At 38.8% G+C, this 18588-nt stretch overlaps 1 protein-coding gene across 5 annotated transcripts in view; it reads left to right on the top strand.

Moving 5' to 3' along the window:
- The window catches only part of ZNF280D (zinc finger protein 280D), a 296330-nt gene that overhangs the window by 45042 nt on the left and 232700 nt on the right, over positions 1-18588 (top strand). For 4 of the 5 annotated variants that reach the window (XM_068552217.1, XM_068552176.1, XM_068552143.1 and 1 more), the window contains exon 2: positions 12892-12967. The exons of the other annotated variant lie outside the window; for it this stretch is intronic. The gene's annotated coding sequence lies outside the window, so the exon portion shown is untranslated. The remainder of the gene's footprint in view (positions 1-12891; positions 12968-18588) is intronic. 5 annotated transcript variants of the gene reach the window in all.

Below are 18588 nucleotides of genomic sequence, written 5' to 3'. Positions count from 1 at the left end.
GTATAAGGTTTATGAAGACACTGGTGAAGATTTGTAATAGCTGTTATGAGAAATGGCCAGGTACCTTATCAGCAATACTGAAAACTTTTCTGAGATCTGGATTCTAGTTTTGGCTTCGTCCCTTACTGGCTCTGTGAATTGGACAAGTAATTTAACCTGTCTGAATATTTGTATAATGAGAAATTGGACTAGATACATTTTAAAGAGTTTTCTAGTCCCCACATGATTTAATTTAGAAGTCGAGCACTAAATCCTTTATAATAAATAATATGACACAAAAAATATTTTTTTCCCCTTTTAACAGTTACTTTGGGAGCAAAAAAACATAGGCTGTTTTAGACTACATGTAATTTGAAAGTCCACATGAAAAATTAAAAAGACAGTTAGGAAAGGAAGGGAAGAAGAATGAAAGCCTTATTTTTTTCTCCTTTTCAAACACTCCAGTAATCCACCGCAGCCAAACAACACTCATGGAAAGATGCAGGAACTAGGATAAGAAAAAAAGGTGAAAGAAATTGTTGTCAGTATCTTTTTAGCCTCTAGCGCTTAGGAATTTGTAAATGAATTCCAGCTACGGTTAAGTTATTGTGAAATTCCAGTGAGGAACTGAGGAAAATGAGGCAGCCTGGAGGAATTTCTTTTAACAGAATCTACTCTGAAGACGTAGCTGCTGTGCATCTTTAAGGAAGGAGTGGCTCCAAATAAACAGGGGCTTCACAATGATTGAAAATGTAAATTTAGAGCGTTCCCCCTCTGTGTTCTCAAGAATTTTGTTCACAATTAAACTTAAAAAATTAAATTTAATTTACAATTTGAAAAATGAATCCAACAAAGTAACTTCCTGAGGATTATATCTGGCCTTGTAAAGAGACTTAAGACCACATTCGTCAACCATGGGATACCTAATTCTTTATTTTTCCCATGAGAAAGTTCTTTACATAAAAAAGACCAAAGCAATCTGAGTTGTGCCTGAAATGCCAGAAAATCCAGGACTACATGATTCACTGAGCAGCTTAGCCAGGAATACTCAGGAGCTGCTTTTATGGAGCTGTGTGCACCTACCCTATTCATTGCGTCCAGCTCTCGCCTAACAGCACCTCAGAGGAGGAGACCTCCAGCAAAAGAAAAGGTTCCAGTCCTGCCAACTCTTACACTGTTTATCTTTTTACACTTCTGCTTCTCTCACCAGAATGTGAATTCCTGGAGGGCAGAGAAATTGTCTAATTCATCTTTTTATCCCTAGAGCCTATAACAGTCACTTGTACATAGCAATTTTCTACTGTATGCTTATCAGATAAATGGATGATGTAAATCTATGATTCAGTGTTCTAAATAATTAAAGGCAAAGTATATATAATAATTTTCAAACATTCTTAAGGTATGGACAATAGTTCTTTTCGGTTGTTTTAACACAAAAACAAATGGTATCTGGCATCTTTGAAAATTAAGGAGAATATGTAAACGTATAAACATATATATAGATAGATATATATATATATATATTCCTGAGTACATGTATGAGCATATGTTGTTTTGATTATTTCCACACATCTCTTGCCAAGCAAACTTTTCTAAAACACCATCTTTATTTTGTTATTCCCCTTATTAAGACCCATGATGGCTTGTAGTTGCATAATGTATTGGTTTGGAGCCTTAGGACAATCTAATGAAAAGCAGAGTTTTCAATTAAGTCCAAGATTTCTTCAGCATTGTGTAACAGAAATTATATAGAATTATGTTATGTGGACATAATTATTAATCAGTACTTATTTGACTGCAAGGGACAGAAATTCAACTCAAATTAGTTTAAGAGAAAAAAAAGGAATGAAGGAAGGAAGACGATATTTCTTTGAGTAAATGGGAAGTCCAGGAGATTGCATCTAGCTATAGGCATGGCTGTTTCCAGAGGCTCAAACAATGTTGTCAGGACTCTGTCTATCTCTCAGTTTCACTTATTTCTTTTTGGCTTCATTCTTCAATAGGATGTCTCCTTTATGAGGGCAACATGGCCTCTGGCTGCCTTGGGTTCACATTCTTCAAGTTTAGCAATCTCCAAAGTAGGGGAAATCTTCTCAATCAACTCCAGAGGAAAAGTTATGGGGAGGACTCTGCTTGGACTGAACTGAGTCATGTACCCATTTCTCAATCAATTACTGTGGTAAAAGAATGGACTACTTTGACTGGCTAAATCTGGATCACATGTCCTAACCTTGTGGCCAAGGGAAGGTGGAGTCCCATGATGGTCGTTTTCCTTCAAGATCACTTGGAACGGAGTAGGGCAGTTCTCCACAGGAAAATATGTGGCTATTACCAGATGGAAAATGTATGGACAAAAGTAGCTGAACAGTCTACTACACCAGGGCTGAGATGTAGCTTGTATGTTCAGGTCAGATGAACCAGCTGGCATCCATCCAGATAGCTCAGGGGTCTATTCTAAATGGCTGGTGTACATGCTGTACCATTGTTAACTATTTTGAATATCATCCCTGCCTGACAGCATTCCACCACTTACGAGTTAAAAATAACATATGTAATGCAATATGAGCACTGTTGAACACATAAAGTGATTTATCTTTATGGAACAAAAATTACTTTGCACTTAAAATTTTTTTTGGCAGGGTAATTTTCAGAGCTTGATCAGCTTTGGAGCAGGGAAAGAGAATTGGTGAAACCAAGTGAATGCTCTTTGTTTCTTCTTAAGAAAAATATAAATAACCTGTATATATAGTACTTCATGAAGTATTTATATCATATTATCACTCTCCCCAATATCTAAAAGTGGTTTGACTTTCTGATAGTAAGATTGAATACTTCTGTCAGTAGTGAGCTTAGGGAAATGTGCACCGAAGCAAAGCTAAGTCCCAAGTCCCTAAGATGCCCTTCAAAAGCAGTCATCCATTTAATTTGATCTATTAAACAAACTTAGCAGTTGGGATGCCCACACAGTGAGGAAGGATGCTTAGAGATGGAATTCTGTGTTTAATTGGAATCTTCTGTCCTTTATTAGACAACCATAAGCTTCCAATTATACACACCATCTTCATTTCAAATATGGATTTATAAAACCTTATGAATTTTCATTCTTAGCAACAGATTAGGAATAAAAACAAGCTCCTGCCATGAACAGATATGAGGGGTTTTCTTTTTTCTTTCTTCCCTTTTTTGCCATATCCCAAAAGGTCATTGATAATTGACCAAATGGCCACTGTGTATCCAGAGCTGTGTTAGCTCCTTGGAGCTATTAAAAGGAATTTTGAAAAATAATCCCTGTCTGTGAAGAATTTAGGTAACACGTCTCAGGAGAAAAAATTAACATGCCCAGAGCAACCAGGTCACACTTAAATGGCCACTTTGCTGTTTCCACTAATGATGTAATGACTTTCATTTCAGTCTGTTGAAATTTTACCCATTCTTCAAGGTCTGTCTCTAGAACTTTCCTTCATTTAGCTTTACTTGATTGCTTCAATGTTAGGTGGGGCTCACATTTCATTGAACCACCCACCCTAAGTCTTGACACTTAAAATGTCTTCAGCGCTTCGTCATCTACAGCAGTGGTCCCCAACCTTTTTGGCACCAGGGACCGGTTTCATGGAAGACAATTTTTCCACGGACGGGGGGATGGTTCAGGCAGTAATGTGGGTGATGGGGAGCAGCAGATGAAGCTTCGCTCGCTTGCCTGCCACTCACCTCCTGCTGTGCGGCCAGGTTCCTAACAGGCCTCGGACCAGTACTGGTCCTCGGCCCGGGGGTTGGGGACCCCTGATCTACAGGATGCAGTCCAGCCTCCAGAGCCTGGTGAAGAGCCCCTGACTACCTCTCTTGCCTTATCTCCCCTTTCTCTTCTGTTTGTATGCTGCTTTGAAAGCAAACCAAATCCTGATACCAAACCTAAACCTGGTTTAGTAAACAAAACCAAACCAAAGTTACCAACTACTGTGAATTTTCATATCCTATCTTCTCTGCCTAGAATAGCCCTTTCCCCCCTTTTCCCCAGATTTAGATCAGACAAACTCCCTCTCATCCATTAACCTAACCTCAGATATTAGTCTCTTAATGAGATCTCTTCCTTTCCCATCCTCTAGGTTGTGCTGTCTTTTGTACCTATTATCTTTTGTACCTATTGTTAAGATTCTGGGTAGTAGTCATTTGCTGTAATGTCTGCATTCCCCTTCTAGACTCTTAGCACTTTGAGGGCAGCCAGTGCCTTACTTATTTTGGAATCCTGAGTGCCTAGTAAGAGTGCCTGGCATTCAGCATGTTGTCCATAAAATTGTACTGAAATGAATTGGATTGCATTGAACTAAGAGGGAGTGTAGAGAAGACTTGGGGTAGCTGAAGATCTTAGGGTTTATAAAACATGGGTTTTACGTCAGTGTTGAAAAGGGGGAAAAAGCCTTAGAGAAGGGGGAAATGATAGGAGCAATACCCCAGAGGTGAGAATGAGCCTGACAAAAGATGGGGACTGTAAATGGTCATATCTTGCTGGAATGGAGGCTGTAGAGTGGGGAGTGTTGGGAAATAAGGTCAGAAAGGCCAGGTGGGGCCATGTTATGGAAGACTTTGAATGTCAGTCAGAGGAGGTGAAACATGATGCAATAAATGCTGCAATTCAAGAAAAGAAAAATTTAGAAATATCCCAAGTATCTGTGTACAAAATGAGCTTATCACTTCTGCATGTCTCTGTTTTGGTACTCATCATATTGTTACTATTGGTATGTCACTGTCTCAACTGGCCTTGAGTCATCTGAACATAATAGAGTGGTGGTTTGAAGCACAGTATGATGCGTTGGGAGTCAGAAGCCCTGGGATTGAATTTCTGCTCTGGCACTAATTTGTTACCTGATATGGTGAAATCACTTTACTGCTCTAATCCCCACTGTTCTTATCTGTAAAATGAAGGCAGAAGGCAGGTGACATGATTCATGAGGTCACTTTGATCTCTAGGAGTCTATATGTAGCAAGATAAGTAATTCTTAGCTAATTTATTAATCTATCTCTGCCTCTTGGTTTTTGTTTATTTACCTGTCTTCTGGGTATCAGAGCTGCTTCATTAGACTGGTCTCTGACAGTCTCACAATCTGCTCTGCTGAGACCAGTCTCTGAGGTCTTGACCATCTTGTCACACCTAGAAAGCCCTTCCTAACCCCCACCCCTCCTTAAAAACCCAGCTCCAGTCCAATATCTTTCTTAAAGCTGTTCCTAACTTCTCCAGGTCTCTGATATTTACAACACCCTTGCTTTTGGTGTTTAAAGATATTTTGTCATGAGTTATTCTTTATTTGTTTTATATTGACTTTTCTCTGTCCAATTAGTTTGTAAACTTATTAAAATAAAGAACTATTACATGCAACATTTGTTAATCTCCCCTATCCAGCTCCACCTCAGGACAAAGCTAGGCACAAAATAGTCATTTAATAATGTTCTTGAATATTGAACTGAGTGATGTACAGGAATATTACTAAAAATAGAAAAACCAGACCATCAAAAAGACATCTATAGGGCTTGGAATTGAAGTAATGTAGCATATCAATGATTTTGTAGATGGTATTTTGTACCCAGCAAAAGACTGTTTTAAGACAGGGTGAACTGTGAAGTTTCTTGTCTGTAGGCTTGTCTTGAAGTAAAGAGTGGGTGATACTAGGGCCTAGAGATATTCCAGCCAACTCAAGGAAAAGAGAAAACAGAGAACTGTTTACTGAGTGACTTTGCTGTTGGACATGTCCCAACTGTAGCTTGAGAACATCAGGCAGAGTTACCACCCTGCTGCCACAGCCTCTGCCAACTTGGATAAGAAGCAGTGAAGTTGACCTGTCTTTTGGCTCTGAAACAAGATGAGGGAGCGTACCAGCAGGCATGGGAAGGAAGAAGTTGTGAAATGAAAGACATGAAAAAGAGATGACTGACTGTGATCCTCTTTTCTCTTTTCCCCTATTACCCTGAGTCTCTCTCCTGCTTCCTTGACACCTGTAAAGTGGTATAAACCAGATCCTTGCACTTTACACCAACTGGGGTGTGGGGCCCTAGGGGTCTAGCTTGGGGCAACGGAAGGCAGTGTAAATCAGTTGTTTTAGGTTGTTTTGTTTCCTAAAGTGGTCCTATACGAAAAGGTTTGAAAATCACTACTTAGGTGATTAGCCTTTCAACAACCCAATGCTTTTAGAGCTCAATGCAGAATATAAGAGGAAAGATCACTGTTTGAAGTAGTTGAATTCTAGATCTGGCAGTGTCAGGGCTCTCTTGATTGTAAATTAGCTCATGGAAATAAAACATCTGAGGTTAGGAACTCCAAATCCTGATTTTGCTCTCATATTGCCTCAGGCTGTCTCTGGTAGGAAAGTCTAGAACTGTGGATTCACTGTACGTCAGCCCCACGCCCCACTTTTCCGAATGCCCCAAAGCTGTTAGTGTTTATAACAGACGAAGTCAGCATTGTGTTGATTTGTCTTACCGTGTGTGGAGAATGTAGGAATAACTCCCATGTATCATCAACTATTTAGTCGGCGCTCAGTTCCTTAGCAGGGGAAATGGTAAGATTTATTAGGGAAAGTATCCGTCATCCCATATAAATAGATGCACAGTTAAAGCAGATGCAGAAGGCAGGGTGTATATTTCTGTGTGACTGATCATAAGGAACTTATTATCAAGAACTCTTTGGAAAAATCAGTCATTTGGGAAGATGGCAAACATAAGGATACACTTATATTTTTATGCAAAATAGTCCTCAAAACAGTAATTTTGACTTTAAGTGCATTATTGGGGTAGGAATCATTGTAATTAAAATTTTTTTTGCCTTAATTTTTTACTTTTGAGAATATATATGCAAGTGATAAAAGCAGCCCAATAGTAGAAAAAGGTACATAAAGTAGGTCTCTTTCCCACTGCGAACCCCAGTCCCCAGTCTCCTCCCCGCATAGGCCATCACTGTTGTCAATTTATTTGTATCATTCAGACACATTCAAGCTGATCTTCCCCTTTAGCTTTTATACACATGGCAATCCACTCTCCATATTCTTCTGCAGCTTACTTTTTTCCTTAACAATATACCCTGGAATCATTTCTTATCAGACTGCATATATGGGCCAGGCTCATTGTTTCTAACAGATTTAACTGATGTTGACATCTTGCCAAAATGGTTTTAGGGGTTTTTGTTTTGTTTCAACATTACAGATATACTTTAACCATACCCTCACTGCCCAGGTCCCCATTGTTCCCTGCCCAAAGGTAATCACTACACTGAAATTAGCATGTATCCTTTCTGCATGATTTTTATATATTTAGTGCATATATATTTAGTATTTCATTGTGTGACTCTGGCACCATTTATTTATCCACAATTCTGTTTTTGAACGTTTAGTTTGTTTCCATTTTTTTACTGTTAAAAGCAATGCTACAGGTTAACATTCTATTTCATGTCTCCTTGGGCACATGTATGCAAATTTTTTAGGATATTCCCACAAGTCAAATTGCTAGGTCATAGGGTATGTGCTTACCAACTTCATTTGATATTGCAACATTGCTCTCCAACACAGTTTTTAACAATACAGCATTCACACCAGCCATGTTTAAAGGTACTCCCCTCTTTTTTTCCATATTCTTACCAACACTTGGGCTTCTCAGACTTCTAAAATATTGCCAGTCTAAGTGTGAAATAGTACCTCATTATGGTTTCAATTTGTATTTGTTACTGAGAGTATCTTGTCTTATGTTTTTTTGGCTATTTAGCTCCCTAATTTAATAATAGTAGTCAATTTAATAATTGACTATTGAAACCTTTGACAATTTTTCTACCGCAGTACTTGTTTTTCCTTATTGATTGATAGGGATCTTTTTATATTCTGGATACTAATACCCAGTAATATGAATTATAAATAACTTCTTCCAGTCTGTGGCTTGCATTTTTTACTGTTTATGCTATCTTTTGTCTAATGGAATTTTTATATTTTAATGTATTCAAATTCTCATTGTTATCGTTTGTGCTTTTGGTGTTTTGTTTAAGAAACACGAAGAAATGTAATGAAGACATTCTCCTATACTTTCTTTTTAACTTTTATGATTTCCCCCATACATTTAAGTTTTTAATCTGTGTGGGATATATTTTTGTTCCGACATGAAGTGGAGATTTATATTTTTTCCCCTGTATATGTACTGGCTATGGCCAGTTGTCTTAGCACCATTTATCTAATGGTCATGGCTCCCTGCTGACATGTACAGCTATCTCTGTCCCATACCAAGTTTCCATATATGTGTAGGTCAGTATCAACTTATTTTGTTCCTTTGACCTATTTTTATATCCTTGTTCCAATACCACACTGCTTAAATAGTTATAGCCTTCTAATTAGCCTCGTAGGGCAAGACTCCAGTCCTTAGTTTTCTTTTTCAAAACTGTCTTTGTTAGTTTTGTCTCTTTAATCTTCCACATGAACTTTAGGGTAGGATTATTAAATTCCTTGAAAAGTCTTGTTGGGATTCTGATTGGAGCTGCAGTGATTCATAGATCCATTATAAACTCACGGGGGGAACTATTGGAGCTACACAGTTATATCTTTCAATCCCTATATGTCTCATAATTTATCCAGTGCACTTTTTATGTAATGTTTCCCAAATAGGTCTTGCATGTATTTTATTAGATTTTTGCCTAGGTATCTACTATAAATTAGCGATTATATATATATATATGTGTGTGTGTGTGTATATATATATATATATATATATATATATATATATATATATATATAATTTTTTTTTCTCTTACACCCTGAACATGGATCCAGAATGCTGAATTCTCTTATTTCTTTGAATTATTTGCCCACAAATTCTCTTGCAGTTTTCTATGTAAATAATCCTATAGTCTGCAAATAAGGACAATTAGTTTATGCCATTGGGGTGTAAATAGAAGTCATATACACAAATTCCAGTCATATCCCTAAAGGGGAAACATAACCACTTTCCCCTTCTCTCCTTCCTGCCACCTGGAATGCAGATGTGATGACTAGAATTGGAGCAATCATGTTGGACTTGAAGCGATCTTAAGGAATAAAGATCACACAAAACATAACAAAATGATAGTAAGAACTTGGCTCTGGGCTACCCAACCAGTCTTTTACATGTAAGGGAAATAAAAAAAATTTTAGATAGTTCAGAGTTTTCTGCCTCTCAAACCCAGTCCAATCTTACAACACTATCAGGATAATGAGTGATAAATTCCCAGTTTGCCAGTAGTTTTTCTTTTTTTCATAAATTGTGTTTTTATAAATTGTTGATCTGTATTAAAGAGATGAATTATATTGATAGATTTTTAATGTTCAACCATCCTTGGGATTCTGTCAAGATATGTTCTTAGAGTTTGCAGAGGTCCAAACATTTTATTTCTTACTTTTCCCAAGGTTTTAACATGAAAAAAATTTAAACATACAGAAAAGTTGATCTATACAGTGAATACCCATATATCCACTACCCAGATTCTACAATTAACATTTTATTTTATATTTGCTTTGTGTCTTATCTATTATGATATGTTTTAAAGGCTTTGAGTAATTCATTTAGCTAATATTTTCAAGTATTTGTATACGTGTGTTCAGTGGTGAGGATAGCCAGTATTTTCTTTTCTTATGCTGTCTTTGCCCAGTTTGGGTATCAAGAATATACTTACCTCATAAAATGAAGTAAGGAGCTCTTCTATTTTTGTCTTCATTGAAAAAGTCTGACCAATACAGGAAATAATCTTTGAAGATTTGGTAAGACTCACCTCTTTGGGTAAGTACTTGGTTGGCATGGTGCTTTTTTAATGGGTATATATATGTATTTTTAAAAAAATTTTTGGCTGCGTTGGGTCTTTGTTGCTGCGTGCAGGCTTTCTCTAGTTGCGGCGAGCAGGGGCTACTCTTCGTTGCGGTGCACGGGCTTCTCATTGCGGTGGCTTCTCTTGTTGCAGAGCACGGGCTTCAGTAGCTGTGGCTCGCGGGCTGTAGAGCGCAGGCTCAGCAGTTGTGGTGCACGGGCTTAGTTGCTCCGCAGCATGTGGGACCTTCCGGGACCAGGGATCGAACCCGTGTTCCCTGCTTTGGCAGGCGGATTCTTAACCACTGCGCCACCAGGGAAGCCCAATAATGGGTATAATTTTTTTAAATTACAGATTCAATTCATTTAATGGTTATACGTAAATATATAGATAGACCTTTCTTTTTCAAGTCAGTTTTAGTGATTTATTTATTTCTAGAGAACTGACTGTTTCATTAAATTGTCAAATTTTTTAGTCTAATGATATTCATTGTATTCTCTAGTGCTTTTAAAAATCTTGACTCTATTTATAGTTATGTCATTTTCCTACTTTTTTCTCTTTTTCTCTCAATCAATTTTACTAGGTTTGTCTATTTTATTAGTCTTCTGAAAGAACAAGGATCTATTGATTCCTCATTGATTTTTCCCCTTTCCATCTATTTCTCTTTTTTCGTTATTTCTTTCCTTCTACTTTCTCCGTTCTGATTGACCTTCCTCTATATGTTTCCTTCTCTTCTATTATATGCATTTGAAGCTCTAAATTTTCTCCTAAATACCATTTAAACTGCATACCACACATTTTAGTACTAGTGTTTTCATTGTCTGAGCAGTACTAAACATTTGGTGATTTCTATTAGTTTTTCTCCCTTTATAATTATTCAGAAATTTCTAAAATGAATAGGGCAGTATAACTGTTCTATTGATTTCTAATTTTATTGCATTATTGTTAGAGAACATGTTTTATGTGATTTTGAGTCACTGATATTTGTTTGAAATTTTCTTTTTGACAAAGTTTTTTTCCAAAGGCAATTCAGTGGATAGTCTTTTCTTTTTTTATATATTTTTGTTGAAATATAGTTGACTTACAATGTTGTATTAGTTTCAGGTGTACAGTAAAGTGATTCAGTTACACACATATACGAATATATATATATATAAAAAATATATATATTCTTTTTTAGATTCTTTTCCATTATAGGTTATTACAAGATATTTAGTATAGTTCCCTGTGTTGTACAGTAGGTCCTGTTGGTTATCTATTTTATATATATATTAGTGTGTATATTTTAATTCCAAACTCCTAATTTATCCCTCCCCCGTCCTTTCCCCTTTGGTAATGACATAGTCAGTTTTTAAAAAATATTTCATGTGTGCTAGAATGAATATGTTTCTTGTAATTTGGAGTATGGGATTACTTACATTATTTATGTCTTCTACAAATATGATTATAGATTTATACATGCATACATATATATATATTTGAGGTTCAAAATTACTATTTCTTTGGTGTGAATTATTCTACTTATCCTTGTATTGTGTTTGCCTTAAAGTTTAAAAAATTTGATATCAATATTGTTATACTAGTTTAATTTTTATTAATATTTTTCTAGTACATGTTATCCATCTGTTTACATAATGACCTCTCTGTCATCATGTTTTAGGTGTGTCTCTTATATGCAGCACCAGGTTGAATTTTTAAAAATCCTTCTGAGAATCTCTGTCTTTTAGTAGGCAAGTTCAAAATATTAATATTTATATGTACTCTTGTTATTGACCTATTTGGACTTATTTCTACCATTCAAATTGTGTTTTCTATTTACCAGTATCTAATTTTGATTCTTTTGTTTCTTCTCTAGTTTATATTAGGTTGATCTAGTTTTAAAAATTTATTCTCCCCTTTCCTCTCTCCTGAAAGTTTGCTATCTGTCTAAGGTTAGATTTAAAATTAAAAAGTCCCCTGTGAGAAATTAAAACCCCAGACTTTCATACTACTTTCCCAAGCTAGGGGGTTGGACTTCTCTACTTCTCTTTTCATGGCAGGGGTAGCTCTTCAAGGGTCTTAATCCAAGGATATCTCTTGGGTCCCCAGAATCTGTCTCAGGGAGCTCAGGGTGATCCTTTATGCAGCTTCTGAACTTGAACCTTGAAGAAGGTGACCAAGAGCCTGGGCTGGGCACAGGGCCAGGCCTTCTCTGCCCAAAGCTGGGGGTAGGTATGAGAGACAAGAGCGCCTGAAGAAAACCCTGAACAAGAACTCTTTGGACCATCAAATGAATCAGAGGGTCAACTCAGACTGAACCCACTGTGGCTTTGTTATCTCTATTCTGTAGCCTCTTTTTTCCTTTTGAGCATAGCTATTTATTAAAAAATTATTTTCATTGCATATTAAGCAGCGTTTCCATGTGTAGGTACCAATCTGCAACACTCTAAAAAGCTGTGGGAGTTCATTTACTTATCTTACAGAATGTTTACAGGTTTCAAGTCTCATCTGCCACCTCAGATCTTGCTGTTTTTACTTTGTTTTCCTCAGTTCCTGTTTAGCCAACCTACAAGTAGATTCTTTTTCTCTGTCTTGCTCCTTGGCATTGATGATTCATTTTGAAGTTCTGAGTGGCTATTGTTCTGGCCTTCCCTCATATCACCTATCTCTCAGACTGAGGAGATAAGCCTTCCCCCGTGCACAAGCTCCTGGATACCATGCTTTGTTTATGTCCACAGTCCAGGTAGGACAACTAGACATACTTCACTGTGCTGAAGTTCCTGAGTGCACTGCCTTTCCCCTGTCCTTCAGCAGTTTCTGAAATGATGGCCCTGCAGATCTCGGCCTTCCTGGCTGGGCACGCTCCTGGCTTTGATGGAAACATACCCAGCTGGAAGCAGCTGGCATGCCCAGGCCTTCCAGCAATGGGCTTTCCAATGCAACATGTGGAGGCCCTTATTCCCTGTCCCTTCCTTTTGGCTAGGTGGCTCCCTCCAGCCACAGGCACTCCCTGGGCAGTTGTCTGAGTTAACAGCTGAGCTTGGCCAGCACAGGCGCAGCTGTGGGTCCTGGCATTTCCACTCATGAGGAAATTCCCCAGAGAGCCCACAGGCCTGCCTTGATTTCTCTTTCAGGTGTGATTATATTGGAACAAAGCCTGCTTCCTAGGTGTGAGCCTATGCAGTTACCCTGGACCCCACACTCGGAAAGGTCAGTACTTGGATTAATACTCTGCTGTTGCTATCTTGAAATTTTAAGTAAACTTGGAATAAAATGTGAAAATTTTGATTTTGCACTAGGCTCTGCAAACTGTGCAGCCTCTCCTTGGTAGAAACAGAGAACATTCCTGACCCTTGGAGAAGTGGGTGGGGCTTATTGACTAACCCAGCTTCTTAGGAGTCCAGGGCAACAACCATTAGGAGTAATGGTTTAAAAATATTTTTTTAGATGTAGTGCTATATCCTGCAAAACTTATTCTTATGGGAAGCTTCCCTCTGAATAAAGCATTTTAGGGCTTCAGGAAAGTGAGAGGGTACAGTTCTAGAATAGCTGTCTGATAGAACGTTCTGCAGTGATGTTAATGTTCTGTATCTTTGCTGTCCAGTCTAGTGGCCAGTAGCCACATGTGGCTGAGAACTTGAAATGTGGCTAATATGACTGGGGACCTGAATTTCTAAATTTTAATTAATTTTAATTATTTTAAATTTAAAGTTAAATAGCCATATGGAACTACTGGCTACCATATTGGACAGTGTAGATCTAGAACCACAAGTAACTTCTGACCTTTGGTGCTTTGATTATATTTTGCATTGATTCTATATCAAGAATTAAAGTTAGGCTTTGTCCAGAAAGGATTTTCTAAATTCAGATTTAAGGCATATCTAGAACTAGATGGGGAAACTGAAATCAGTGTTTTTTCATAAGTATGGAGAAGATATCCTTTCCACCTATGAAAGCTAGCCATGATGCTCATTGCTATAGCCTACACGGGAGTTATTACATGTACAAATGAATTGCCTAGAGACTGCCCCTTCCAGTTCTAAGAGACTATGGAAGAAATATGGAAGACAAAGAAGAGGCAAGGTTAGGGGCCAGAGTCTTGGCAAGGAGTGATGGTGAGGAGGTGTAGTGGGAGGTGAGTTGATAGATGAGCTTGAGCCAGTCCTCCTGGGCCTGCATGACCTGGGTGTATGAGTGACCCAGCAAGTCCCATGTGTTCTGATGAGAAACAGAGGTCTTGAGAGCACAGAGGTATGTCAGAGGGCTCTAGTTAAAACAAAGACACAGCTGCGTAGGACATTTGAGAAGGCCAGAACTACAGATTTCAGAGCTAGATAGTACTTCATCTAAAAAACCACACCAGAAAAACTGTACTTCAGTGGTCACCAGTCTAGAGAATAGAAAATCCAGCCACTCACTATCCACCAATGAAGATCCAGATAATACCACCTCTGCTGCCATTGGCCATCTAAACTCTTATAGACCCCAAAATATACAGACACTATCTTGAAGGAGAACGAAGAGATGGAGAGAAAATTAGAAAGTCAACATTTTCCCTAAAGAAACTAAAGAGAGTTAACATAAAGGGGTTGTCTGAAATATTGAACCGAACTAAGTTTAACTGAATGGGATAAATGTAGGGTTACTTTTCCTAGTTTTCTATGGATGAGCAGATGAGTTATGGAGAAATAAAGAGGCTGCATTTTCTTTGCACATCTAAGTGCACAGTGAATGAATTTGTGACCCCACTACAAATATATTTGGCTTTCTGCTAAGCCAGTTTGAACAGCAGTCCTATTCATAAGCTTTAGCAGAGGTGGAATATGTGATAGGGGTTGGGGTGAGGTTGCTAACCTGTTGTATTGAGCCTGGGAGCCAGCATCATGACAGAATTGGTCACTTAACTCATAGATCCTCTTTCTTCAAAGGCACTAGCCACCTCACATGGGAAGGTCATTTGCAGCTTATCTGGAAGGCAGTTTTTCTCTTATCACCTGCCTGGACATGGAGGAGGTTGTAGATACTCTAGCCTACTGGTCCAAGAGCTTTGAGATCAATGGGAGAGGACCAATCTAGCAAATTATAGTGTCATTTTGCCTGTGCAGTGCCCTACTCATCTTCTTGTGCTGAATGAATCACATCTGGGATGAAGGAGGCCAGATCTACTTGGACAAAATCCTAATGAACTTATCTGGGTCTAACATCCCATCAATCCCTTGTCCATACAGTCCTCTGTGGGCTACAACACCACCTGCAGGCCAACTCTGAAAAGTACATGCCCAGAAAAATGGAAGAATTCTTGGACTGTATTCTGTAAAGCCAAGATATCTGCATTATGCTTCAAGTGTTTATGGTCCTAGAGTTAGAGTCCCCATGGCCCAGCAAATATATTTAGCAATTCCTGGAATTTACTACAAAATTCATTACACCTTTCTTCTTCTTGGCTGTTGTAATAACTGACATTCTCCAAAGGAGAGGAGGGTTTTTTGTTTGTTTGTTTGTTTGTTTTGTTTTATTTTTGGTGCTCAGAGGCAGATGCCACCTTCCAATAAGCCTTGTTTAATTTTTCCAACTTTCCCCTAACCTACCTGACCTAGCCCAACCCACATGAATATCTCCAACCATACAGATGGGAGACATTAGACCCCAGGAGGACTCAAATTCAGCTCTATGCCTCCACATCTTGGGTTTTCCTTCTTTGGAAAACTGGCTTTTGGGAAAATTCAATTGCTTATCCTCCTTGGGAACAAAACTCATTTGTCAAAGAGGCTAGAGGGGCTAAGATAGATTCAGAAACTCAGTTTGCACCAAGGTCACCTTTTTCAAACACTTTGGGTTTACCATTTCACACCCTGTCCTGGAAGCCATAGAACCATGAGGGAAGGCTCATCACCAGTCCTGGAAATCATCTGGATTGGAATTCTAAGGACATCCAGTCCTAGCTAATAGATAATCAGGCACAGACAGGGCCCACACAGTTGGATTTTTATTGTCTCTAAGTGTAAGAGGAATAAAATGGTTTAAGTTTATATCCTGAGCTACTGGACTGTCTTGGTCCATTCTGGCTGCTTTAACAAAATACCACAGACTGGTTTTTTTTTTTTTTTTTTTAAATCTATGTAGGTTTTTAAAATTTATTATTTATTTATTTATTTTTGGCTGTGTTGGGTGTTGGGTCTTCGTTTCTGCGCGAGGGCTTGCTCTAGTTGCGGCAAGTGGGGGCCACTCTTCATCGCGGTGCGCGGGCCTCTCACTATCGTGGCCTCTCTTGTTGCGGAGCACAGGCTCCAGACGCGCAGGCTCGGTAATTGTGACTCACGGGCCCAGCTGCTCCGCGGCATGTGGGATCTTCCCAGACCAGGGCTCGAACCCGTGTCCCCTGCATTAGCAGGCAGATTCTCAACCACTGCGCCACCAGGGAAGCCCCAGACTGGTATCTTATACAACAGAAATTTCTTGCTCACGGTTCTAGACCCTGGAAGTATGAGATCATGGTGCCAGCACGGTCACCTTCTGGTGAGGGCCTCTTTCTGGTTCATAGCCAGTGCCTTCTCACTGTATCCTCATGTGGTAGAAGAGGTTAGGGATCTCTCTGGACCTCTTTTATAAAGGCACTAAGCCCATTCATGAGTGTTCTGTCCTCAAGACCTAAATACCTCCTAACAGGCCACATCTGCTAATACCATCACCTTTGGGGTTTAGAATTTGACACATAAGATCAAGTTCTACTTTAAAATGTTCAACTTGAAATGCTTACTAGACAACTAATGGAAATGTCAGGTAGGTAACAGGATGTTTAAGTCTGGAGCTCAGGGGAAATGCCAGGGCTGAAGAATATGTAGATCTGGGAGTTATTGACAAGGAAATAGAAATGAAAGCCATGGACTGGATAAAGTCTCCTCTAAAATGAGTGAATGTATTTAAGAACAGAAGTGGCTTAAACAAATTTAAAAATTGGGACTAAGAGGAAGAAGCCAGTCAGGGATGTAGGAGGAAGACCGAGATGGTATGTTGACCGAGAAACCAAGTGGTTGACTGAGTCAAATGCTGCTGAGAGGTCAAGTGAGAGGAGGACTGGGAATTGTTCAGAGGATTTGGAGAGATGGAGCTCATTGGTGATCCTGAGAAGAATATCATCTGCACTAGAGTTGTAGCAAAGAAAACATGACTGGAGAAGACTGAAAAGAGACTATGAAGTGAGGAAGTGGACACATTGAGTATTGACAACTCATTTTAGAAAAGGTGATGCAAGGGGACCTGAGAAGCATGTGTGGGAGTTAGAGGAGGGCATAGATTTTAGGGAGGACAGATTTATTTTAAGATAGGAGATATTATAGCATGTTTATAGGCTGATGGGAATGTTCTAATAGAAAGGGGAAATGTAGAAATGCTGGAGAGAGTGGATGATGGAAAGCCTTTGAATAGGTAAGAGGGGATCCAGGGCTTAAGTTGTGAAGTCTAGGAGGACCTCCACTACAGGACAGTTCTTCTGTCATAAGAGGAGAAAAGGCAAAAATTAGTAAATGTGCTGGTGGGAAACTGTCACAGCTGTCTTCTGGTTGCTCCTACTTTGTTAGTAAAAGTAGAGATGATGTGCAGCTCAATAACAAAAAAACAAACAACCCAATCCAAAAATGGGCAGAAGACCTAAACAGACATTTCTCCAAAGAAGATATACAGATGGCCAACAGACACATGAAAGAATGCTCAACATCCTTAATCATTAGAGAAATGCAAATCAAAACTACAATGAGGTATCATCTCACACCGGTCAGAATGGCCATCATCAAAAAATCTAGAAACAATAAATGCTGGAGAGGGTGTGGAGAAAAGGGAACCCTCTTGCACTGTTGGTGGGAATGTAAATTGATACAGCCACTATGGAGAACAGTATGGAGGTTCCTTAAAAAACTAAAAATAGAACTACCATACGACCCAGCAATCTCACTACTGGGCATATACCCTGAGAAAACCATAATTCAAAAAGAGTCATGTACCAAAATGTTCATTGCAGCTCTATTTACAATAGCCAGGACATGGAAGCAACCAAAGTGTCCATCATCGGATGAATGGATAAAGAAGATGTGGCACATATATACAATGGAATATTACTCAGCCATAAAAAGAAATGAAATGGAGGTATTTGTAATGAGGTGGATGGAGTTAGAGTCTGTCATACAGAGTGAATTAAGTCAGAAAGAGAAAAACAAATACAGTATGCTAACACATATATATGGAATCTAAGGAAAAAAAACAAAAAAAAAGGACATGAAGAACCTAGTGGCAAGATGGGAATAAAGACACAGACCTACTAAAGAATGGACTTGAGGATATGGAGAGGGGGAGGGGTGAGATGTGACAGGGTGAGAGAGTGTCGTGGACATATATACACTACCAAATGTAAAACAGATAGCTAGTGGGAAGCAGCCGCATAGCACAGGGAGATCAGCTCGGTGCTTTGTGACCACCTAGAGGGGTGGGATAGGGAGGGTGGGAGGGAGGGAGATGCAAGAGGGAAGAGATATGGGAACATATGTATATGTATAACTGATGCACTTTGTTTTAAAGCAGAAACTAACACACCATTGTAAAGCAATTATACTTCAATAAAGATGTTAAAAAAAAAAAAAAAAAGTAGAGATGACGTCTGTTTCCACCAGTTCCCACTAGCCCAGCTTACTCAGACCCTGCTCTCAACGCAGATCCCCATCAATTTACCATGACAACTGAGTTGGAAGAATCCACTTATCACTCACAGACACAGAAAACAAACTTATGGTTACCTAAGGGGAAAGGGGGGAGGGGGGAGGGATAAATTAGGAAACTGGGAT

The sequence above is a fragment of the Eschrichtius robustus genome, chromosome 1, assembly GCF_028021215.1.
Source record: "Eschrichtius robustus isolate mEscRob2 chromosome 1, mEscRob2.pri, whole genome shotgun sequence".
In the NCBI taxonomy this organism is placed as follows: Eukaryota; Metazoa; Chordata; class Mammalia; order Artiodactyla; family Eschrichtiidae; genus Eschrichtius; species Eschrichtius robustus.
Note: the sequence above shows the minus strand (reverse complement) of the source record. Positions and strands in the feature narration are given on the sequence as shown.